Consider the following 26,822-nt stretch of genomic DNA (forward strand, 5'->3'; position numbering starts at 1 on the left):
ACAAACGTTTTTCATTGCTTATAAGTTATTTTTCACCATTAATAATTCATATAATATTGCAAAAGAAACTTCGCTTCCGCTGAGTGTCCAGGCAACGACGCACTAATTTTTTAATTTAAAAATATTCCTTTCCAGGTAATACATAAATTGTACTCCAACGAATATCGAGTAATTCAGTTAATAATTTATTATTACAAAAGTAGAATAGATAATCAGCTTAAATTTTACTTATAACCATTAAATTACATGATATTGTTGTCTGGAAACCTCTATAAAAACTTCATTAGATGAATTTGTTGAAGTATCTATCCGAGTTAGTTGTAATAAACTCAGCGATATGACAGAACATCACCGGGTTGGTCTACTGGGGAACGCGTCTTCCCAAATCAGTTGATTTGAAAGTCGAGAGTTACAGCGTTCAAGTCCTTGTAAAGCCAGTTATTCTAATACGAATTTGAATACTAGATCGCGGATACCGGTGTTCTTTGGTGGTTGGGTTTCGATTAACCACACATCTCAGGAATAGTCGAACTGAAACTGTACAAAACTACACTTCATTTACACTCATTCATATCATCTTCATTCATCCTCTGAAGTATTATCTGAAAGGTAATTACCGGAGGCTGAACAGGAAAATAAAGGCGATACGACAGAAATTTTAGACTGCTGAGGAAATGACAGAGTCGTTCATAACAATCAATCCACACATAATAATAAAACTGTAGAATGTAGTGGTTTCCTGTTTCACTAAAGTAATATACTGTTCCAAATCAACTTGTCAAGCTTTGAGCTTGACAAGTTGATTACCATTTTTTTGAAAAATGGTAATGAAATTCAGGCCCTTCAAGTGACAACATAGGTCTGTTCTCAATAGAAGTTAGCTGTATAATTTATCACTTTACTTTCAGAGAAAGCAATTCTGACAAAAATGGTTTTATCTTTTTATTGACGCTTTCATGCGACACAGGTATATGAAAGACTGGAATAGAGAATAAATTAGGGTATCCGTTTTTATAATGAACAATGCATTATATACTTTATTTCTACTTACGTGATGAATTTCTATCCGCAAAATTCGTTGTATGCCCAATTTATTACTTGTACGTATCTAAATCTGTAACCGTAAAGCTGCTTACATGATTCTCAGTGATCAAAATATTGCACGCCAATGGTTTTTTTCTTTAACCTCCGAGATTAGCGTTAGGTATTGCTTCAAGGATGAGATGAATGATTTGTAGCGTTTGTGAAAAGGCCATGCCTGACCGGGATTCGAACCCTGGACCTCCAGATAAAAGACCGAGATGCTATCACTCGCGCCACGGAGGCTCGTCAATGTTTAGAAAGCGTAAGCACATATTTACGTGATGAACACACAGATGTGTACGTTGCAATCCTAGTGAACAATAAACAACCCCTCCTCCACACTCCAATGAGAGGAAGATGATATGTACGATATGCAAATGAGTTGTACTCTTGCACAGACCCAGGCCGATCATTCTCTGAGATGTTTGGTTAATTAAACCTCAACCACTAAATTACACCGGTATCCACTGTCTACTATTCAAATCCGTATAAAATCAACTAAATTTTACTAGGATTTAAGCCTTCTTTCTTTTAAAAGGTTCTTTTAAAAAATTGATTTGCGACGACGAGTTAACCACTAGAATTTAGGCGGACTAAAAAAACACACAAAGATAAATATGTAAATGCGTATTAGTTTTACTTGCGGAAACTTAAATAGTTTTTGACACTACTAATGGTGTTCAAGGGAATAGTATTGTCGCATATCCGCGATTCGAAAAGGAAATTAAGTTCCAAAAAACTAAATTTTTTTTATAAATAACATTTATTACTCTAACATGTAAAATAAAATAAATAATAGTGATAATATCATACAAAGCAGGAACAGATTTTTACCTCCTTGTACGAAGTAAAGGAAATACTATGACCGCGAAAAATTTAGGTTTTCCGATTTTAACGGAATTATCCATTTTGACTATCCCTGAATCAATTTTGAGTAGTTTCGGAGTGACGTCTGTACTTATATGTATCTCGCATTACTCAAAAACGATTAGCCGTAGGATATTGACATTTTGGATTTAGAACTGTTGTAACAGTTGTGTTTAACTGCAGTAATTGGCCTTCATTGAGAGATTTTCAACTATATATCATGCTACTTATTTTCATTGGTTCCAGAGTTACAGCCAAATAAAATTTTAATTAATGAAATATTTTGATCTTACAAGGGGAAGGCAGATCGGTTCGAATTCGACTTCATTTTTTTAAATTTTTTTTTAATTTAAATGTATTGATTTATTAATAATTATTAACATATGGTTGTAAAAAAAATGATAATAAATAATAATTCAATAATAACAATAAAAAAAGGTAATGTATTTTAATTTTTTTTAAATAAAAAGTATATAAAGTTTTATTTCATTAATAACTTCTGACATTTTTTCATTTTTTTTTTTTATTGTTATTATTGAATTAATATCTATTGTATATTTTTTTCTACAATCAGAGGTTAATAATTATTAATAAATCAATATATTTCAATTTAAAAAAAAAAGTTAAAAAAAATAGGAAATGAAGTAGGATTCGAACCAATGTGCCTTCCCCTTGTAAAATCCAAATATTTCATTAATTAAAATTTTATTTAGCTGTAACTCTGTAACCAATATAAGTAAATACCACTTGTGATATATTGTTGAAAAGCTCTCAATTAGGGCTTATTACTGCAGTTCAGAAAAAAATTGTTACTGCAGTCCAAATTTGTTTGGATTTGAGCTTTTTTAGACACTTTTGGTTCACTCAGTTGCAATCAAAAGGGGAGGTGCACAACTAGATGTTGCAACAGTCCTAAATTCAAAATTTCAACATCCTACGGCTAATCTTTTATGAGTTATGCGGAATACATACGTACGAAGAGACGTCACGCCGGAACTAGTCAAAATGGTTCAGAAATGCTCAAAAAATATATTTCCGTTGAAATCTGTTAGCCAAAAATTTTCGAGATCACAATAATTCCTTTATTTTGTACATGGAAGTAATAAATGAATTGAACTTATTGTAGAATTCAAAAATAATATGCAACAACTATTTCTGGTTAAGGCTTATTATAGTATCGTTTAATTAGTTAATAATAAACTACAAAAAAGAAACTGAGTTGTATTAAGTTCAAATTCGTATATCATAATCAGTATTATCAGCATTGTTCTGCTTCACAATCGTAAAGTGGATTTGTAATGAATAAATACTTGGACGTGTAATACAGAATATAGAGTTACTTACTACTTATTTTAGTTTTACATTCTTATTATTTAACGGTACTTCGTAAAAGCTGTTTCTTTTCTTTATATATTTTACAAGGTTGTATTTAACATTATGACATTTGCACTGAGGATCATTAATTAAACACGCATTTAACTGTATTATGTACTTAATAATACAAGGAAATTCTTTAAAATTACTTAAAAATGAAAGATAATAAATAGCTGTTAAACTTTGCTTAAAAATAAGTTATATATTTAAAAAATAGTTTCTGAAGAAAAAGAAAAATTTACCAAATATTTCTTATAATTTTTTAATTTTTTTTTTTTTTTTAATTACGTTGGCAAATTTTACAGCTTATAATTTGTATAAAATTAAATGGTAATTAGGTTGATTTCATAAGAAAGCTATGTAGTGTAGTGGATACCATGATTCGACTTCCGGAAAATTTCGACATATCTTTGCTTTTAAATCTCCCAGACCCGTAAACCACCGTCAGTTCAAAAGTTTATATATATATATATATATATATATATATTTATATATATATATATTTCACTTGATTGTGGACACATGACTGGCGTAATTTTGCGCCTATCACTTTCAAATTGATATATAAATATAACGAATAAAAATCTCGGTCGAGTTCGTTAATGGGCAAAATCGGACCGTAGGGGTGAAGATGAAGGGGGCTTTTTCGAAAAAACAAAATATCGTTAAAACTTTCTTATTAAGTAAAATATCGAATTCGTTTAAAGTTCCTACTATTCTTTGAATAAGGGCCTAATTCTTATATATGTAAATTTTTTGGGTATCACCAACCATTGGCCCAGGGGGTGGAAAATTAGGGTTTAAAAAACAAAAGACATCAGACCTCCCTTAATATATACAGTATCGAATCGGCTTAAAGCGGTCGTTAGTTGTGTAAACATTATCTAAACTTTTGTCTGAAACAATTTTTGAACTGAAAAAACAAAATATTGCTATAACTTACATATAAAGTAACATCAAATTCGTTTAAAGTTACTACTATTCTTTGGTTAATTGCCAAGGGGTGGAAAAAATGGGGTATCATGGACAAAAAAAATCATAGCTCCCTTAACAGGCTCAGGATCGAATGTTTAAAGTGATCGTTATTCCTTTAAATATTACCTAAAAAATTTGTGTGAAACAATTTTTGATATGACCAACCCTTACGGCAAGGGATGACCAAAATATTGTTGAAATTGTAAGAGGAAGAGACTTCCATATGCTAAACATGTGAAACTTGATTACATTTGAAACCATTGTCGTTTTGAGTGAGTTTGAAGTGAACGCATCTAAACTGCCATGACGTAGTACTGTGTATATATTAATTTTTGCGAGTTACAATATTTTATGTGGATAATGTAGGCCTGTTGTACTTTCAAATCATCTTCTCAACATGACTGTTAATACATTTATACATGTTTTAAATAAAACTTTCTGAAAAAAATGTCTTTTTTTTTACAATACAAAGAGACAAACCTAGAATCTGCCACTAATCCTCAAATAGATGTGTTGTGAAGCAGTTCAGGAACAATCATATCTTGATAAATTTAGCAATAGCTTGTAGTCTAATGAGAAAACGTAATGTCCGTAAAACGTAGAAAGTAATGTTTCATAGAGCTCGTACAATCCGAGTTCGCCTACCCCTATTTTGCTCCGGTGAAATGTACCTCTCACTTCTGGCGTGCCGAAAGGATTTTTTTTTTTTTAAATAGCTTAAAGTTATTATTATTTATTTTTATTGTGATAATATTGAAGTCTACAGAAATATAGTGTGTTTGTTTTCTTGATTCGGAATCATAGATATCTGCATTTCTTGTTCTTGTAATAGAATGTACCTGTGGTTTTTTCAACTCTGTTTTCCTAAGATATTTTATGTTGGTAATTAGAGCTCAGGATACCGAGGCCGTTTACATAAAAATATTGCTGTACTTTCCGAGTTTCGAACTGTTTACTTCCCGAACGATAAAGTAAATGCTAATTTGTTCTGTCACTTCAGATACAAGATGGATTAGTAATTACGTACTTAAATGGGAAAAATTATTGCGCTGAATAGTTATGTAGACAAGTTATTCAAACTACTAAGGAAATGTATTATCTGTAATCTGTTTGACGTAATAATAATAAAATTTTAATTAATCTTTAATATGTCGCTATTCCTTTAAATAAAACGTTCTACATTCATTTGCGTACATAGTTATGAAATATCATCATTACTCTAACCGCAATAGTAGTAAATGATCTGATACAAGTCGGTCAGAAATCCGATACTAAATCTGATAATAAAATCGGTCCCAAAATCGGTACATTAATTGCCAAGAGTAACAAGTATACTATGCCAGATTTATTAAGGGTAGTAACAATAATGATAGGGAACGAGCCCAGCAGCCATCAGCCCAGCAGCTACCTGCCCAGCAGCCACCTGCCCAGCAGCCACTGACAGCACAGAAGAACGAAGAAACCTGCACTTTCCCCCGTTCAGCCCTTCGGGGCTTCGGGAATTCCAAGGTTAATGGTATGTAACTTCGGTTACTACCAATTCTTGGAAAGTGCAGGCCAAAGAAGAACGAAGAGGTCTTCAGAAGAAGAAGAGGGAGAAGAAGAAGATGAAGAAGAAGGAAGATCCTCTACTCGTCCCAACATCACGGACTGGAGTCCGGAACAGAGCCCAGCAGAGATGCGTCCTGAAAGGCAGCCATAACAGAAGTGGATGAAAAACTTCTACACAACCTTTCCTTTAACACTAACAAGTAAATGAAATTAAACCAGCAATTGCGACTCCTCCGGAGTAGGGGTCGCATTGCTCCCTCCTGATAGTTAGTGCCCCGTTGTGGCGTATTCCTGCTAGCCTATGAAGCGTTAGCACCGAAAGGACTTCAGTGGACGGTCTGAAGGGGAATTACGTCGGGAGGACAGGTTTCATAAGCCTAGCCTTCCGCAGTCGGCCCATAAAATGGGTTCGATAACGCTGGTTTAACAACGGATTGGAATGCAATTAAATCCGTCCTTAAAATACTAAATAATAATAAACAAAACTTGAAAAAATTAGACCCGCTATTTAAAATTAACCTTTTAAAAAAACAAGCCCGATTAGAATGATCCAGCAGCAAGGGACTCTGTCCAGGTTCTGCGATTAAGTAGGGAGTAATAAACTCCTGCCAACTTTGCATTGCATTCCAATAATGATAATTATTTTTCAAATGTCCATTGATATACGTAATTATTAAATATGATATTAATTAGGATTAATTATAATATATAAATAAGTACAGAATGTTCAAAAAGTGACGCAAGTTACTTTTACACTCTGGGAAAATGAGTAATTTAAAATAGTTATTGAAAGTGACCTCCATTATGCGATTCACATAATTGAATACGACGTTGCATGCTTTTAAACACATGTTGTAATGTTTGTTGAGGAATTGCAGCGACACATCGTTCAATTTCATTCTACAAATCAGGAACGGTGTGAGAATGAGTTTCATAAGCGGCATCCTTAAGGTATCGACACAAGAAAACGTCAGGAGACCGAGAGGACCACAGCTGTTTCGAAATCACTTGTCCATGAAAACGCTGATCCAAGGAAGTCATAATGCTGTTGGCTGTATGAGCCGTAAAGTTGTCCTGCTGAAAATACGTTTACTCAAGCCGGTCTGCAGGTATAGTGTTTATAAATTGTTGCACCATCTGTATATAGCACTCGCTGTTCACTTTGCTATTAAAAAATCTCATGAAGATTCGCCTATGTGACATCGCACACCAAACACCCACTTTTTGTTCGTGCAGCTGATGTGGATTTTCCGTACACCAAATGCGTGAATTCTGTGCATTTATGTATTCATCAAGGTGGAACCGTTCCTCGTCAGACCAGAACCAATCGTCCAGTTCTTCCCCATCTGGCGTTACAGATGACATGAACTGCTGAACAGCTACACGTTTTCCAGTTTCTGGCGGTACAACTCGTGAACAACATGAATTCTTCTGTAATTATGTATCTTTAAACAAATACCGTGTGGACACCACCGATGGAGAACAGACTGTCTAGTTAGGCGTCGCACAAACTTCTTAGGAGTAACTGAATATGCAGCTTGCACGTCGATCAACTTTTCTGGTGTTAGCACTTTCGGTTGACTGCTTTTGGTTGCGTCTGCCATATTCCCCGTCTGTTGGAACTTGTCGAACGCCGCTTGATGGAGGATTTGTTTGGTGCATCCACACCATATTTTTCTTTGAAGGCATTCGGTCTAGGCATCTGTTGCCCATCTAATGTATTGGAAAACAATGAATATTCTCTGATGCATTGTGTAACCCATTTTTCCTCAATTAAACCTGGAAAAAAATTCGGGATTTCTTTAGGAAGGACCCTATTTTTGTCATTACCGTCAGGAAACTTATTTTGGAAAATTTTTTTTAAAGATATAGTCAGTGAAACAGCTGTGATTATAGCATTTATTTATGATTAATTATTATTAGCAAATGAAAGTAACTTACTGGAAAATTTTTGTCAAGTTATTTGTTCTCTTCGTCATACACTTCCCATCAAAGCATATTATTATGTATCTATATTACTTTACAATTATCAAATAATTAATACAATATAAAAATTGCTATAATAATTTTTTTTTGTCTTCAGTCATTTGACTGGTTTGATGCAGCTCTCCAAGATTCCCTATCTAGTGCTAGTCGTTTCATTTCAGTATACCCTCTACATCCTACATCCCTAACAATTTGTTTTACATATTCCAAACGTGGCCTGCCTACACAATTTTTTCCTTCTACCTGTCCTTCCAATATTAAAGCGACTATTCCAGGATGCCTTAGTATGTGGCCTATAAGTCTGTCTCTTCTTTTAACTATATTTTTCCAAATGCTTCTTTCTTCATCTATTTGCCACAATACCTCTTCGTTTGTCACTTTATCCACCCATCTGATTTTTAACATTCTCCTATAGCACCGCATTTCAAAAGCTTCTAATCTTTTCTTCTCAGATACTCCGATCGTCCAAGTTTCACTTCCATATAAAGCGACACTCCAAATATACACTTTCAAAAATCTTTTCCTGACATTTAAATTAATTTTTGATGTAAAGAAATTATATTTCTTACTGAAGGCTCTTTTAGCTTGTGCTATTCGGCATTTTATATCGCTCCTGCTTCGTCCATCTTTAGTAATTCTACTTCCCAAATAACAAAATTCTTCTACCTCCATAATCTTTTCTCCTCCTACTTTCACATTCAGCGGTCCATCTTTGTTATTTCTACTACATTTCATTACTTTTGTTTTGTTCTTGTTTATTTTCATGCGATAGTTCTTGCGTAGGACTTCATCTATGCCGTTCATTGTTTCTTCTAAATCCTTTTTACTCTCGGCTGGAATTACTATATCATCAGCAAATCGTAGCATCTTTATCTTTTCACCTTGTACTGTTACTCCGAATCTAAATTGTTCTGTAACATCATTAACTGCTAGTTCCATGTAAAGATTAAAAAGTAACGGAGATAGGGAACATCCTTGTCGGACTCCCTTTCTTATTACGGCTTCTTTCTTATGTTCTTCAATTGTTTGCTATAATAAAAGAAATTTAAATTTCAAAACAAATAAAATCAGATATATCCCCACTTTTATCCACGTAATTCATTACTAAATTCATAAACTAACTTTAACCTGCATAATAAAAGCAAACTCTTCACACTGCCATATTAAAACAAAGGGTGATGTGGAGTGAAGTGGTTTCTCATTTCCTCCTTATAAAACCAAATATACTTTTGAGTATCAACATGCTAGATTCACTGAAATGTAGGTGATACTCTATCCTAAAAAAATGACATCACCTGTTCATCACAGGAACTGCCTATATAACAAAATAATTTTTATTTGTTCAAGCAAGGCTATCATTTTTATATTTCAGGTGCTCGCGTATATTATAGCTATAAGAAAAAGTGAAGCAAATTGTGAAAATCAACAAATTAATGCTATATTATCTACGGGGAACTTTTAATTTCACAAATACATGTAGTTTCTACACAGTAGAAAGGGTTCCGAATTTATAAAATGAAGTAAAATCTAATTAATCAAATCTAAGCCTGGATTTATAAAAAGAGATATTAAAAAAAAACTTTTTTTTGTATCATCTGGCAGTCATGTAGTTGCAAGTTGTGTTGATATGTTGGCAAAATTTATATTTTGTTTTTTAGAAAATATTTGCATAATATTATTTCTATAATATTTAATAATTTCTGAATAAATCAAACTAAATTAGCAAACTGTCCTTTAAATGTTTTTTAACGCTATTTTAAAACAGATTTAGAAGAATTGCGGTTTAAAGTGAGAATTCTGTTTATCGGTAATAATTATATTAAATTTTCTTACCATGGCACCCTTGGTATTTTATATAAACTATATAAATAATAAGGGTTCAATTTACCTACAGTAGTAATGAATATTAAATTATTCCACCGCTTTCGGATTTTATTCGTCCATCATCAGGAATAATCGATTAATTGTAAAATTTACTGTTTTGCATTTAAATAGAAGAATATACATTAAAATTAAATAAAATAACTTATTAATAATAATAAATTATTAATTTAATTAATTTATCAATTAATGACGTGTTATTAATTAATAAATGATTAAAATAAGCGCTAAAATAATTTAACAATCATTATTTTTGGTAAATTGAATTTTTATAACTTTTTTTTTCTTTTAAGGCCGCAAAGGATCACTTTAGTCAGAATATTTCAAGTCTTTTTTGCCGATCTTTTGGCCTTTAAGTTCTTTGCTTTTACTTTCTCCCAATATTTAGTCATTCTTAATGATCTTGCTTTACGATTCTCTTCTGAATAAACCCTTTTTGTATAATTAAAAGTTCTTACTTTTTGTCGGTATTCGGATCTTCAATAACAAATTTTAATTTTTCGGATTTATTAAATAAATCTTCGCAAGTCAAATTTAATTCGTGCATGTCTTCTTTAATTTCTTTGATCCATAATGGCGGATTTTTAAAGACCAAAATTGATCGATAATTCTCTTAGTAATCCTATCCTATGGTAATCTTAACAAGTGTGCACAGAAAGAAATTCGCTTCTTTTTCATAGTATCGATTAAGGATTCCAAGTTTTCGTACAGAAATTTATTAGGCAATAATCTGTACTGATTTTCGTGTTTATATTTTTTGTTTATGCAGGTTCTAAGAATCCTGCGTTCAACTTTAAGCAAAGGTTCAGTCCTATTTTTCTGATTTAGTCTAAATAAAGTCTCGTTCGCGTAAGTAATTACTGGTTTAACCACAATTTTGTAATGTCTAATTTTAGTGTTAATCGAGAGCGATTTTTTGTTGTAAGTATTTTTGGTTACTTGTAGCACTTTAAATAATTTATTAAGTCTTTGAGTCCAATTTTGTTTTTCGTTACAATTACATGAAATGATTTCCCCAAGATATTTAAATTTTTCAACAAGTTCTACTTTGTTTCCATTAATATTCACAGAATTAATAACTAAAGGATCTATAGCCATCATTTTAGTCTTTTCGTAAGAAATTTTAAGTCCAATTTTATTCGCAAGTTCCTCTGTACTTGTTATTTGTATTTTGGCTTCTGCGATACTATTAGCTAATAAAGCTAAGTGGTCGGCAAATCCTTTATTATTTATATAATAATTATACTGATTAAAAATAAAATCTGTATATTAATTGAAGAGTATAGTATTAAAGTAAACAAATTTTATGTAATTCGAGCATTTTGAATAAGGTCATATATTACAGTCGAACCTCTTTTTAACAAAATCGAGAATCCCGGGGAAAAATTCGTTAAATAGATGTTTTCCAAATTCCAGGGCTTTTTCTTTAATTAATGTCCCGGATAACGGAAGATTTTTTCGCGCATCCCTGCCATCCATTTTAAAATGGCTTTGATATCGTCATACGTTCCACCTTTTAATCTTTTTCTCAGTAGATTTTCTTTACGCTGGTTTTGTTGTAGTATAACATCTCAATTTTTTAAAGTTATTTACAATGAAATCAGTGGAATTCCAGATTTTTGCGCGATATCTTTTTTTTAAATCTTTGTCAACTTTGTGTATAACGCTAATTTTTTCCGAAACACTAAGAAACTTCCGTTTTGTTATTGTATACGGCACAATAAAGAAACAGTAATGTACAACACGAGTAACATAATCCAAAGACGGAGACCGACTGAATTAATCCCACGAAAAATTATTGCTGAACTGTACATATGCGCTGAACAACAGAGGGAGTTTGTGTTTAATGTTTTCTAAGAATTTTATTTGTTATTTCTACGTATTCTAGATAAATGAATATAAGTTTGCATAATAATTTTAGTACCTGCGTTAGTTAATGGATTTCCGGAAATTCCGCTACTTTAATGTATAGGCAGACAGTAACCGCAGAACACCTGTATAAATCTTTTGTTAGAGGTTTACTGTTAATGGGTTATAAGAGAATCTTGGGAATTTTCGCTTTACCAGTTCAATAAAAATAACCTGTTATCAACAATACTTTGTAACAGTACTTTGTTCCGAAACTAAATTGTACCTGCAATACATGGTACCATTACAGGTACAATTTAGTTACGGAAATCAAAAGAGTAGCTACTTAAACTCACAGAGATGTCCAAAATACTAAATTTAATGTCATTATTTTTAAAAAACATTTCGTAAAAATTACAGTATGTTACTACTGCATACAGTACAAACGTACCCCGTCACGATTTCGCCCACAGTATAGATCTACCTTCACTCGCAATACTTTTTTAATAGAAATTTTTTTTTTTTATAAATAAAAAATATTTAATCAACAATATTATATTTAGATTTTCATTAAATCCTGATAAAACGGTAAATAAAAATTTTTATGGAAAATACTGAAGGAATATACGATAAACAATGAATTTTTGCTTTTTTGTTTTTTAAACAAAAAACAAAAAAGGAAGATAAGAAAATTGAATAATATTTGTTAGACCAATCCATTTTATGAATGAATTAAAATAGTACAATATAAAAGTCCAATAAAGTTAAACAAAAAATTTATTACAATCCCAAATGTAACATCCCCATCTCGGCTTCGCCCGAGCTCTATGGTTAGTTGTGCTTCCCGTCACGATCAGAGGGCCATGGCTCGCTTCGCTCTCCCTTCCCGTTTTCTCCTGTTTCCCTTTCCTTCTCCCGTTTCTGTTTCTCTTACTTTCCTTTCCCCTTCCTCTTCCCCATTTCCCCCTTCCTCTTTCTCTTTTCTTTTTTATGTTTTCCCTTACAATTTCCTTTTCCGGTTTTTTCTATTCTCCGTTTTCCCCTTTTTACTTTTTACCATTTTCCCCTTCTTCCCTTTTACCTTCTTCGATTTTTCCCTATTTCCCTTTCCGATTTTCTCCTTTCTTCCCCGCGCGTAAATCGGTCCAGTAGTTTTTTAGTCTATAGCGGACATACGTATCAGAAACATTACAATGGGATCGTAAAATATTTAGTATAGCGTATGTTGCTTTTACGTCCAACAGATAGCGCTGTTAACACAAAATTTAGTTTTTTATCGATTTGAACCCCTTAAAATCAAAATTTTTCAAAAATCCTTTCGTAGTGCACGCCTACTTAAGGATACGAAGGTACCTCGAACATTTCAAGTCCCTATCTATAATAGTTTTGGTTGTACGTTGATTATGAGTTAGTGAATCAGTCAGAAGATTCTCTTTTATATAAGAGCTTATGTTTATATGCAGTACGTCACCATTTTGTTATATAGAGGTATGATAAAGTTAAATAGAGGTAAATTTATAAGTAGTTTTATTAAAATATCACGCTGCAGTAAAGAAAAATTGTAAAATGAATTTTTTCGTAATATCGAGGTTCGTATCTATTTTTAATAATCATCTGAAACAGAGTTATACTTTTTTTACTTCCATGTACGAAAAAAAGGAAGTATTGTGATCGTGAAAAATTTCGGTTTTCAGATTTCAATAGTAATATCCATTTTGACCATCCCTGAATCCATTTTGAGCAGTTTCGGCGTGACGTCTGTACTTACGTTAGTATGTACCTCACATAATTCAAAAACGATTAGCTGCAGGATTTTGAAATTTTGGATTTAGGACTGTGTAGGATATAGTTGTGCACCTCTCCTTTTTTCCAATCGACTGGACCAAAAGTGTTCAAATAACATTTTCTTAACTGCAGTAATAAGCTCTCATTAAGAGATTTTCAACGATATATCATAAGTGGTACTTATTTTCATTGGTTCCAGAGTTATAACCAAATAAAATCTTAAATTATGAAACATTTTGATCTTACAAGGCGAAGGCACATCGGTTTGAATCGGATTTCATCTCCTTTTTTCTAACTTTTTTTGTTTTATTTTAAATATATTAACCTTTGATTATAAAAAAATTTTACGATAATTAATAATTCAATAATAACAAAAAAAAGAAAAATTATCAGAACTTATTAATGAAATAAAATTTTATGTACTTTTCATTTTAAAAATATGTGTGTATGTAATTTAATAGGCGTACAAGGAAGTCATGTGGTGTCCATATCAAATTTTTCAGATCAATGAGAAAAACGTTTATAATTTAACCTCCCTTATAAGTCTGAATTCCCTACTAATGCAATTAATTATAATTATGTTTTTTTTTTTTATTTAAGCAAAAGAAACAGAATATGAAACATTACGAACATTAACTACAACAAAAAGTAGTATATTAAAAATAATTTTAAAAATAAAACTACCGGAAACACGTGAAAAACTGCTCAACATTCTTTGCCTATATTTGTACGTTTCAACTTTTTTTTTTAAAACACTGTCTCTTAATTTGTGTCTCATATTATTACCATAACTAGAAAAATAAACTTTTATTCAAGTTAAAAAAAATACCGCTATTTATCATGTTGACATATGTTACATTTTAACACTATAATTTAAAAACAAAACTTGTTCGTAATGAGCAAAAAATAATTCTTTTGCATGTTACATCCGGTTCTATATTTAATGATTAAGACATTCAATATTCTAAATAACTTTATTTAAGCCATGTATGTAATCTACATTAATAATAATGTAAGTATGTGTGTCTGTCTGTCTTATCCGACCAATAAAATTTGATAAAATTCGTAAGACGGTTCTATTTTTATCTCCGTTAGATTTTTTACCTCATAAAAATTTCGAAAATGTACCCAGGAACCCGACAAAAGGGAACATTTAAAATTCAAAAATTTCTGGTCTGATTGCTAATGGAATTAAAAATAATATTGTAGAGACAAAAATCACAATTCTTAAACGTTATTTTAAAGATGAAGACATTTTCATCCCTAGAATTTCACTTATCTTCTCAAATTACCCATTTATATTCAAACACCTACAAGTTTCAAGGTCAAAGACCAAAATTGTGCACATGTTAACTTAAAAACAACATGTGTTTTTCCTACGGTCGCTACTGAGTAAAAAAACCGCCTGTTTTATTAATGGTACAGGTAAAAAGAAGACCGAAAGATTCTGCGTGCGAATCCCGGTTAGGTATGGCATTTTTCATCCGTTACGAATTTCTATTTGAGCTAAAAAGTCATAGCAATCGATACCCGAAAAAAAGAAGCAAAAAAAGTTTTAAATATATTTTTTAATAACTAGTAAGAAAAAGCATGAATTAGGTAGTCGAATGGGGTATTCAATCTGTTTTTATTAATATTAAATAAAATACTCTGATGTGGACATCACATGGCTTCCTTGTACGCTTATTAAATTACCTATGCAATTTTTTTTAAGTGAAAAGCACGTAAAATTTTAATTTTATTAATAACTTCTGATATTTTTTATTATTTTTTTTATTGCTGTCACTGAATTCATTGTGAACATTTTTTTTACAGAGGTTAATAAAATTATTAATAAATCAATATATTTAAATTAAACAATAAAGTTAAAAAAAGGAGATGAAGTCGAGTTGGAACCAGTGTGCCTCCCCCTTGTAACATCCAAATATTTCATTAATTAAAGTCTTATATGGCTATAACTGGAACCAACGATAATAAGTACCTCTCATTATGTATCGTTGAAAAGCACTCAATGAGTGCTTATTACTGCAGTGAAGAAAAGGTTCAAAATCGAATTTTTTTTCGGATTTTGGGCTTTTTTGGACACTTTTGGGTCAGTCGACTCAACCAAAAGGAGAGGTGCACAACTAGATGTTACAACAGTCCTAAATCCAAAATTTCAGCATCCTACGGCTACCTTTTTAGGTAGATTTCACAAGAGAGCTACCTATCGTAATGGGTACCACGATTCGACTTCGGAAAATTTCGACATTTTCGCGTTTCACATCCCACAGATCCCAAAACCACCGTCACTTCAAAAGTATATATATATATATATCTATGTATATAAATTAGAAGGTAAATGTTCGTTTATTCAAAATCTTAAATCTCCGAAAGTTCTTCACCGATTGCTTTGAAATTTTGACACAACGTTGCATTCGAATACGCGCGTGTTTTTATATACCTACCATGTCATGTTTTTATATACCTAAGATGTCACACCTGTGACAGGTAAAAAACTTCTTTTTTTTTTAAACAGCGCTATCTGGTGGACGTAAAAGCAACATACGCTATACTAAATATTTTACAATTCAATTTCAATGTTTCTGATATGTATAGTCAAAAAAACTACTGAACCGATTTACGCGCGGGGTCGAAAAATGTAAAAGGGAAGAAGGGAAAAATGGAAAAAAAGGGAAACGGAGAAAAGGAAAAACGGGAAAAGTAGCAAAAAGAAAAGGGGAAAGAGGAAAAGGAGAAAGGAAAATAAGTGATAGGAGGTGGAAAGGGGGTGGATGCGTGAAATGGATGGCGAAAATGGGGGAAAATGAAGGGAATATGGTAAAAATTAAAATGGAAAAGGAAAATGGGGAAAAGGAAAAAGGGAAAAATAAAGGTAAAAGGGAAAAAGGGTAAAAGGAAAGAAGAGAGAAGTTAAATTTTGTGAAGTTCCGTAATGTTCACTTTGTTAATGTTTTATCAAACTTGCAATTGTGTTCATTTAATATATATATATATATATATATATATATATATATATATATATATATATATATATGTACGCAAATCTAGCAATAGGAAAGCATTGCTGATCTGCCAATATATATATATATATTTCACTTTCTTTTGGACACGATAACTACCGTAATTTTGCGCCGATCATTTTCAAATTGATACATTAAATCTAACGATCCAAAATCTCGGTCGTTAATGGAAAAAATCGGACCATGGGGATTTAAATGGGGGGAGGGCTTTTTCGAAAAAAAACAAAATGTCGTTATAACTTTCTTATTAAGTAACATATCGAACTCGTTTAAAGTTCCTACTACTGTTTGGATAAGGGCCTAAAACGTATCTAAGTAAAGTTTTTTGATATCACCAACCATTGGCCCAGAGGGTGGAAAAAATGGGGTTTCGAAGACAAAACAACATACCTCTCTTAATAGACACATTATCAAATCGGTTTAAAGTGGTCGTTAGTCCTCTAATCATTACCTAAAACTTTTGTCTGAAACAATTTTTGAATGACCAACCCTTACGACAAGGGATGACCAAAATATTGCAAGAATTGTAAGAAGATGGGGCTTGTCGTATGCTAAACATGTGAAATTTTTTTCACATGCAACCATTGTCGTATTGAATAAATTTGAAATTTTTCTAAACTTTAAGGTGGGATTTTTTTTAGCACCGGTGAAATCTACCTCCGCCGCCTTCCAGCGTGGCAAAAGGGATTTTTTTTAATTACGCGAGATAAATACGTACATATGTACGTACAGACGTCACGCCGAAACTAGTCAGAATGGATTCAGGGATGGTCAAAATGGATATTTGCGTTGAAAACTGAAAATTTTTCTCGATCACAATACTTCCTTTACTTCGTACAAGGAAGTAAAAAATATTTATTATTTTGTTTTATTTTAATTTATCGAAATTGGACTTCCCGTCATAGAGATATCGGTAATTTTTTTCGTATGATTTTATCGTTTTAGTCTCATTTGTTTCTCTCTTACAGACAGTTTTTTTTTTTGTTATATACTCGTTAAAAATAAATTTTAATAGAAGAGTTTATAGAAAAAATTACATCGTATAAAATTATTAGAAATGTATAGGAAATATGTATTAAAATTTCGAATATAGGTCCTATTCACCTTTTGGTGAATTAGTTTTTGTGTGATTTACTCTCTTGGCATTTATATTTCAAGAAACAATTTCGAAATAAAATTAAAGCAGATAATTAATGGAGGTTCAAATTCTAGATGGATTATTTATTGATAATTGTATTTAATGTTGAAACATTTAAATACAACCATTGAGGAGGGGATGGAGTCAGGAAGAAGTCAGCATTTATCCAACACGGAAATGAACACACAATTAAAATTTCGAAAATCTTTCCTTAGGAAAGTTTTTTCCAATGTTTTAATTATTTTAATATTATTAATTTTTACTAGTCAATAAATAATAAAAAATTGATTTTTTCCTGTCAAAGCTAATTTTACAAGTAAAAACTGTTTATTTGTGATACAGAAAACGGAGGCAATTCTTACAAAATTTATTTAAATTTCTATGTTTTATAAACTTGTATTCATTGAAATGATTTGATGAATTCCATTTTTACTTCATTGAACGAAGTAAAGAAAGTATTGTGATCGCGAATAATTTCGGTTTTCTGATTTCAACGCAAATATCCATTTTGACCATCCCTGAATCCATTTTGACTAGTTTCGGCGTGACTTCTGTACGTACTTATATACGTATGCATAACACAAAAACAATTGGCCGTAGGATGTTGAAATTAGAAATTTAGGTCTGTTTTAACATCTGGTTGTGCACCTCCTCTTTTGATTGAAATCGACTTACATAAAATGTCCAAAAAAGTCCAAAAAGATTTTGAACTTTTTCTTAACGGCAGTAATAAGCCCTCATTGAAAACGTTTCAACGATATGCCATAAGTGGTACTTATTTTCATTCGTTCCAAAGTTATAGCCAAATAAAATTTTAATTAATGAAATTTGTATATTTTGGGGAAGGCACATCGTTTCGATGAATTAGACTTCATCTCCTTTTTTTAACATTTTTTTTTAATTTAAATATATTTATTTCTTAATAATTATTCACCTCTCGTTGTAAAAAAAAAAAGTATGATGAATAATAATTCAATAACTATATATATATATATAGTTATTGAATTATTATATATATATATATATATATATATATATATATATATATCAGAAGTTAATGAAATAATTAATGTTCATTAATAATTAATTATTAAAGCCAAAAAATGTTATGTACTTTTCGGTTTAAAAAGATGTGTATATATAATTTAGTAGGCGTACAAAGAAGTCATGTGGTGTCAACATGACTTCTTAGTCATGTGGTGTCCACATGACTTTTTATTGTTATTAAATAAATCATAAAAATAGAACGAATTTAAAGGAGGAAAGTTCAAATACACTTTCGGAAAAATTCTTTGAAAATTGTTTCTGTGTTATTTTATTCCATTTCTTCCTTGAAATTAAATAAAATATAACTGCCTGTAAGCTTCACCAAGGATTAAAAATCCGTTATTTAAAAGAAAAAATAATGTTTCTCTCAAATATCTAGGCACAATTTTAACGACCCGTAATTAAATCGGTAGAAAATATTACATTCAAGAAACTTGTGATTTTATTCCGTGTTTAAGGATTACTAATTCAGCTATCGATTACAGTTAAAAGTAGGATATAAAAATATAATTTTACCAGTTGTCTTGCATGGATTCAGACATGGTTGTTGAGATAGGTGGATGAAAGGAAATTCTGGGTTTTTGAGAATAAAATTTTGAGAATATTTGGTCCTGTAATTGACGAACATACTGATCAGTAGAGGAAGCGCTACGAATTTGAACTGCATGGATTATATTCGAGTCCACGAATATAATCGATTAAAAGATTTAAACTGCGGTGGCCTGGATACGTCACAAGAAACCCACTGGGTTGGTCTAGTGGTGAACGCGTCTTCCGAAATCAGGATGAATGAGGATGATATGTATGAGTGTAAATGAAGTGTAGTCTTGTACAGTCTCAGTTTGACCATTCCTGAAATGTGTAGTTAATTGAAACTCAACCACCAATGAACACCGGTATCCACGATCTAGTATTCAAATCCGTGTTAAAATAACTGACTTTACTAGGAATTGAACACTGGAACTCTCGACTTCCAAATCAGCTGATTTGGGAAGACGCGTTCACCACTAGACCACCCCGATGGGTGGTATCCACGATCTAGTACTCAAATAACCTCACGTTTCAATTAACCACACGTCTCAGTAATGGTTGACCTGTACAAGACTACACTTCATTAACATTTAACATAACATCTTCATTTATCTTCAGAAGTAATACCTTAAGGTGGTTCCTGAGGATAAACAGTAAAAAGTATATGTATTCAAATCCTAATAAAAGCAACTATCTTTATTAGGATTTGAGCTTGAGAACTGTGGACTTCGAAATTAGCTGACTTATGACGACGAGTTTAGCACTAGATCAATCTACCGGTTAGAACAAATGTTATTTCAGTTAGAATGTTCGTAAAAATTGCTTCTCTCCTACTTTGCGGATAGAGGTAAATCTAAATTATTTCAGTTTTATATGAAACGTAAAAATATATTAAATAAAAAATATTATAGACAAGAATTAAATACAAATCTATATTTGTAAATGAGCATCAATCAAAAAAAATAAAATAAAGAAATAATAAATAGATGAATTGAAAAAAAGGAGAAAATCCTGCCTGCATGTATAACATGTTAGTTTTTTGATAAATTGCTGAGTATAGATTATTGAAAGATCAAAATATATTTTAACAGTTTTTTTCCATTTTGCATTAATAATTTTTGTTTATACTTACAATTTTTTTTACAACTTTTATTACGAATTCAGTTCTTAGAAAACTTATTTTACTATTAGATTTGAGGTATTTTGTTCTTACTAGTTTGAGATTTTTGCTTCAATTGAGGCAAATGCTTTGCTATTTCTAGATTTGCGCATATATATATATATATATATAGATTAAATGTACACAATTGAAAGTTTGATAAAATATTAACAAAATGAACATTAAGGAACTTCACGAAATTTAACCTTTCCCCTTTCCTTTTCCTCATTTTCCTTTTCCATTTAATTTTCCCCTTATCCCCATTTACCTTTTCCATTTCCATTTTATCCCTTTCCATTATTCCATACCCCTATTCATTTCCCCCTTCCCCGTTACTCCCCCCGTTTCTCTTTCCCTTACTTCATTTCCCCTTCCTCTTTTATTTAATTTCCCTTTTTCTTTTTTCTCTCTTCTTCCCCTTTCCATTTCCTTTTCCCCGTTTCCCTTTTTCTTTTTCCCATTTTCCCCTTCTTCCTTTTTATATTTTTCAATTTTTCCCTTTTCCGATTTTCCCTTTCTCCCTTTTTTCCCCACGCGTAAATCAGTCCAGTAGTTTTTTAGTCTATGGAGGACACACATATTGGAAACAGTGGATTATTATAGCGTGTATTGCTTTTACGTCTAACAGATAGCGCTGTTTTTTTTTTAAAGCAGGTTTTTACCTGTCACAGGTTTGATATCTTAGGTATATAAATAATAGGTGCATAAAAACATGCGCATATTCGAATGCAACGTTGTATCAAAATTTCAAAGAAATCTGTGAAGAACTTTCAGAGGTTTAAGATTTTGAACAAACGAACATTTTTATTTATATAGATAAATGTTTTTATCAATTTGTTTTTAAATTTATTTTTAATTCGGTAGTTACAAATATCTTTAGTGTTAGTTCTATTGTATTTTTTTTAGAACTTCTATCGAAAGAAAAATTTATTTCTGTTCAGCTAATAACTTTAGTAGAAGCCAATTGATATGGCCTCTCCTAAAGAAATAATGTTGTGGGGTTTTCCTCTTAATACCGTCTTACCGGTGCCAAAAAAATTATTGGCTTAACGTAGCTATTAAATCTTGAACAAATCTCTTAATAGTAATATTATTCCATAATAATAGTAGATTTACAGAGATTTAATAAATAATTTAATTTTTTTTTTTAATTTTACAACGAAAACTATTTGTTTTAATTACAGAATTAATTAGAAATGAGGTACAAATAAATGATATTTCTTAAATATATTACATTTAATTATAATCTTGATATTATCAGCTAATATTTTTTTATTCAAAGATCAATTATTTACAATTTTTATGCTGTTTATTAAAGAAAAAGAAAAGTAAATTTAGAACAGTGGTTTTGTAACTTTGTAAGACTGATTGGAAATTAAATTTAACAAGGAAATTTGTGGTGTAAATATTTTCGGTTAGACTATGATTAAAATTAATATAATTTGTTCAAAAATTCGAAGAATTTGTTGTGTATTCACGATTAAATTAGTTCTTTCCTAATGCTTATAAGAAGAGAAAATTGTAATAAAATAGGACACCAGTGAGATTATTGCTATCTTGCTGAGAGAAACTAAACTACAGTAATAATTAGGAACGTATAAGTCCGTACAAGTTTTAATTTTTTTTCTTTTTTTTTAATGCTTTTATTTAGTCGCATTAATAATTGCAGTTTTATTTTTTGATTTTCATCTAAGCATCTTTTTCTCGATCAGAGATCTCCAAAGAGAGATACGCATACCCCTCTTTAGAGAGGGATACGCAAAGGAATACGCAAAGTGATACTTGGAGGTATGCCAAAGAAGTAGTATAAATAATAAATAACTTGATATTGACTATACGCGCGCACGCGCGCGAACTCACACAACCCACCGGGTTGGTCTAGTAATGAATTCGTCATTGCAAATCAGCTGATTTCGAAGTTTAGAGTTCTAAGGTTCAAATTCTAGTAAAGGTAGTTAGTTACTTTTATACGGATTTGAATACTAGATTGTGGATTTCTTTGATGGTTGCGTTTCAATTAATCAGACATCTCAGGAATAGTCGACCATGAAAACTGTACAAGTCTACACTCATATCATCCTCTGAAGTAATAACTTACATTGGTTCCGGAGGCTAAACAGAAAATGTAAAGTCTCAGTTCTACAGTATATTTGTGTCAGTAAAGAAGGCAAATAAATGGTAAATCACTTTCCCAGAAAACCTGGCATGGTAAGGAGTTATACTTCATAACGATTATTTTATTTTCGGGAGTGTGTGTTAGATCTATAATAGTAGTTACAACGCGCACAAACAATAGTTAAAATATGATTTGTGCGTTCAGTAATTCATAAATAAATTATTCGTCTACGTTTCCAAAATTCATTGATGCCCATACCCTACAAGTACCCCTAGTAGATTGACTATCTACAACTATCTCTCCACTGTACTTTAAGCAGTCTCAATATTATTTCATAAGAACTACTGCGCATCTATGTATTTATAACGCTTTTAAACTTTGATAACTTTGTTAGAAAAGGGGTTTTTTTACTCTTAAAAAACATTTTAATTTTAATGCATCCTTTAATTTTTTTTGGTTTTTTATTGTTTAAATTTACACATTTATACACACGCGCGCGCCCACACACACATACACATACATATATAATATAATAATAAGATTCAAATATAATATAAATTATAATATATATATATATATATATATATATATATATATATATATATATATAATTATATATGGAATACAACTTATAATTATTTTCGTCTTAGGGGTACGGGAACAAAAAAAAAGAAGATCGCTGCTCTAGATATTGTAACCCAGCTAAGATATTTATCGTCCCAACAATTTTTATATAAATTTAAATAATAATAAATCCGTTAAGTATAATTCATTTATTTACATCTTTAAACTTCTGTATTAAATAAATACACATTATATTTTACCCTTGACAGCTTTTCCTTTATCACATCCTTTTTATATTGATACGACTTATTTTTTTTTCCAGATAACACTTATTTTATGCCTGTTGCGCAATACGGAAACAAGAGAGAGATGGTAAAGTGACGTATATAGCCGAAGGTGTACGTATAATGTGGTAGGGGTTCTGATGTCATTTCGCTGGGCGAACCGAAACAAAATAAAACAAAACACCTGGCCAAAAGCCTTGGCTCATCCTTGTTTATTTTATATTAACATCACACTGCAAACAAGGCGTAAGTTTATTGGCTGTTTCAGATTTAATGATACAAAACAATCGTGTTGTTACTGTTGATTTTATAAGCTAATTTTTCACTACGTCTTTATTTCTAAATTTTTAATTCAACACTACATTAATAGACCGCACAAAAAAAAAACAATTTTATTAACATTTATACGCAATAAATATTGATTGGGATTTCTCGTTTACGACTATATTTTTTAACAATTCCATCTTTAAATTAAAGAGCATCTATGATTTCCTCGTATAAATAAGTAAAAAAACATTACAGTGCTCTAAACTGAACACCGATTATCAATTAATTAAATGGTAATTCAAATCCAATGAAATTATATTTTAATCATTTGCACTCTTTTGTCGAATGCAGTTCAACATTATAATTTACCGAGGTACCTTTATCGAGTATAACTTGACAATGAAATTTATCGTACTTTTTCGACTACGGCTCGACATATTTAAACTAACCGCGGATATGGGCAGAGATTTAATACGAATTGATATCTGTTTGTATGATCGTTAATCCTTCCTAATATCGATATTTAGTATCGATAGATCGAAAATAAATAGTTTTACGCTCTATTACGTTTTTAATGTGAGGTTATGTATACCGTGGAGGCGGCATGGCGTCTGTACCGGTCGTTCTAATAGTTTTTTAACCGATTCTGATATTTAAAACGAGTTTAATGATAATAGCGATGAAACTTCTGACTATAATTTTGAAGAAAATGCTATTTTGAACAATTGTAGTGAAAGTGAAGGTAGCGGTGATGAAATAGATGAATCTCAAGGTAGGCTTACTAACGTTCGTGTTGTTTCACAGTCGTTTTGTCTGAGAAATGACTTAAATTTTTTCAAATTTACCAAGATAATTTTCCATAATTATCATAATTGACATGCAAGCCCTATTTTTTGGTTAAGTGAAGGTTTTTGTAAAAAAAAATTTTAATTTTTTTTTATATAAGTAATTTTACCATATACATAAGGTAACCAACCGTAAATTTAATTTATAGCTGACAGGTAAGTAAGTGATAAAATAATAGGGGACGTAATGGCATTACTTGATTTCATAATCGGATGGTAAAGGGTTAAAACCAACCAGCAGTTTAGATAAATTTTAAATTTATAATTTTAAAATAATCAGCATTCTATTTGTTTTTAACTTCCACTAACATCATTTTAGGAAATAAAATTTGCCGCTAAATCTTTTAATCTTTTACTAACAGATATAGTTTTTTCGAGTACAACTATTTATCATTCGAGAACCAGAATTTGAAATGTAATAATAGTAACGTACAAATAAGTATACCAAATTTTAATGAAAATCACCAAATCTGGAGAAAATTGATTTTTTTTTCATTTAAAACTTTACTTTTCAATTTTTGATTTTAGGAAAATTTTTATGACAAAATTTTTTTTTACTTACCCGTCTAAATAGCGCTATATCAGAGCTATAGATCTAGAAGGGAAAGTATTGTAATCGGTCCAATTTAGGCGTATGCGGTTTTCACCGGATCTTGTTATTTTGACATCTAAGAAACCCAAAAAACCGGATAGAAATTTTCCGGTTGTTAATTTTCGTATGTACGTATGTATGTTCGGTGTTGGCCTCTAAATTACCTTATATATCCAACACTACTGAACCGATTTTGACCAAACTTGGTCAGATTACTTCTATATATGGGCATTGATGTCACTAAATTTTACTTATATATTATATTTTGTTATATATTTATTTTATTATTCTAATTATATTTAAATTTATTTTATTATTATATATTATTATTTTTGACTTAAAAGATCACGGGATGAGGCTGTAGAGCAGGGCACCCCCAGTATCTCGAGATTTCGCCTAATTAAGGTAATATTTTTCTTAGGTATATTTGTTAAAGACTAAAAGGTAACAATTTTTGCAACAAAAATTTTTGTAAAATTGCCCCCCACCCCAAAAAATGCTGTTGTAGTCGTCTGCTGTGCTATTACATAGAATTAAATAAATTAATAATATTTAAAGTGTAAAAATGCAACTCGTTCTGGCCGGGTCTCGAACTCGATCGTCCGGTTGACACAGTGCCTGTTGCGTTAAGCCTCGCGGCTACACCGGTCTGCCGACCGTACAATCAAAATTTGTTTATACAAGTTGTGAAATTGCATTAGTTTAGTTAATGCCGACCGTAGCCGCTAACACCGTTTCACCCGCCCGAATTAAATACGGTATGCGCGCGCGCTTTAGTTATAATCATTGAATTACATAAACGAAAATATATTTAAATAAAATGATAAATATTTTAAATTAAGATAAGATAAGGTGATTAAGGGAAGGTATATTTTTAATTAAGGTGTGTGTGTGTGTGTGTGTGTGTGTGTGGGGGGGGGTTGGGTGTGTGTGTGTGCGTGTGTGTGTGCGCGTGTGAGTGTGTGTGTGTGTGTGTTAAACATAATAGACCCAGGTTTATTTCAGATGCAATTTATAAATATGTATTAAAGTAAATGCCATTCAGTATACAGCTTTTAACGAATATTATTTTTCGTTAACAACATATTTTAAAGTAAAAGTAACGTTTTATTTCAGATTATTAATTACTATTTATTTTTATGCGTATAAATATTTATAAATTTATTAATGTTTAGAGGGGAAAAATATTAACTTGTTTTGTATTACTCTAATTTTGCAGCGATTGCTTTTCTTTGAAAGATTCATATTTTGTCGTATAAACAAAAAGTTTGTGTTAAATTTAAAGTTATTTAGTTTGTGTTAGTATTAAATTATTACATAGTACTAATATTTAATTTACAATATTCAATATTTTTAAAAATATTATTTTTATTCCATTTTCCTAATTGTAGTTTATTTAAAAGCTTATTATGGAATTTCCCTTACCTTCTCAACATTTAGAAATTTAATAATAGCTGTTCTGGTACCTAATGCCAGGTCAGTGAGTGTCCGAATATTTTTTTTACACAGTTTGTTTTTTACTTCCTTGTACTAAATAAAGGAAATATTGTAATCGCGAAAAATTTTGGTTTTCAGATTTCAACGGAAATATCCATTTTAACCATCTCTGAATCCATTTTGAATAGTTTCGGCGTGACGTCTGTAGTATTGGTAAAAATAAAAAGATATCATTGGTTTACGGGAAAATAATGTTGGCAAATTTATTGTCATAATGTGCAGTGTCGCGTGGTTAGTGTAACGAATGACATGCTATGTTAGTTGTACCGGGTGTTTCAAAATGAATATCGGGGTTTTAAACCTATGTAATATTTCTCAAATTTCACGTACATTGATTAATTTTACACGAGACGAAAAAGCAACTCAAACAGTTTTATCTGTGCACAAGCTTATAAACTGTTTCCTGTAC

At 31.0% G+C, this 26,822-nt stretch overlaps 1 long non-coding RNA gene across 4 annotated transcripts in view; it reads left to right on the forward strand.

Moving 5' to 3' along the window:
• LOC142320858 (uncharacterized) overlaps positions 1-26,822 on the forward strand; it is a 308,648-nt gene that overhangs the window by 44,640 nt on the left and 237,186 nt on the right. For all 4 annotated transcript variants that reach the window (XR_012755495.1, XR_012755493.1, XR_012755494.1 and 1 more), the window contains exon 5: positions 23,251-23,458. This is a non-coding gene — a long non-coding RNA (uncharacterized LOC142320858). The remainder of the gene's footprint in view (positions 1-23,250; positions 23,459-26,822) is intronic.

This window comes from Lycorma delicatula, chromosome 3, assembly GCF_047948215.1.
Source record: "Lycorma delicatula isolate Av1 chromosome 3, ASM4794821v1, whole genome shotgun sequence".
Taxonomy (NCBI): domain Eukaryota; kingdom Metazoa; phylum Arthropoda; class Insecta; order Hemiptera; family Fulgoridae; genus Lycorma; species Lycorma delicatula.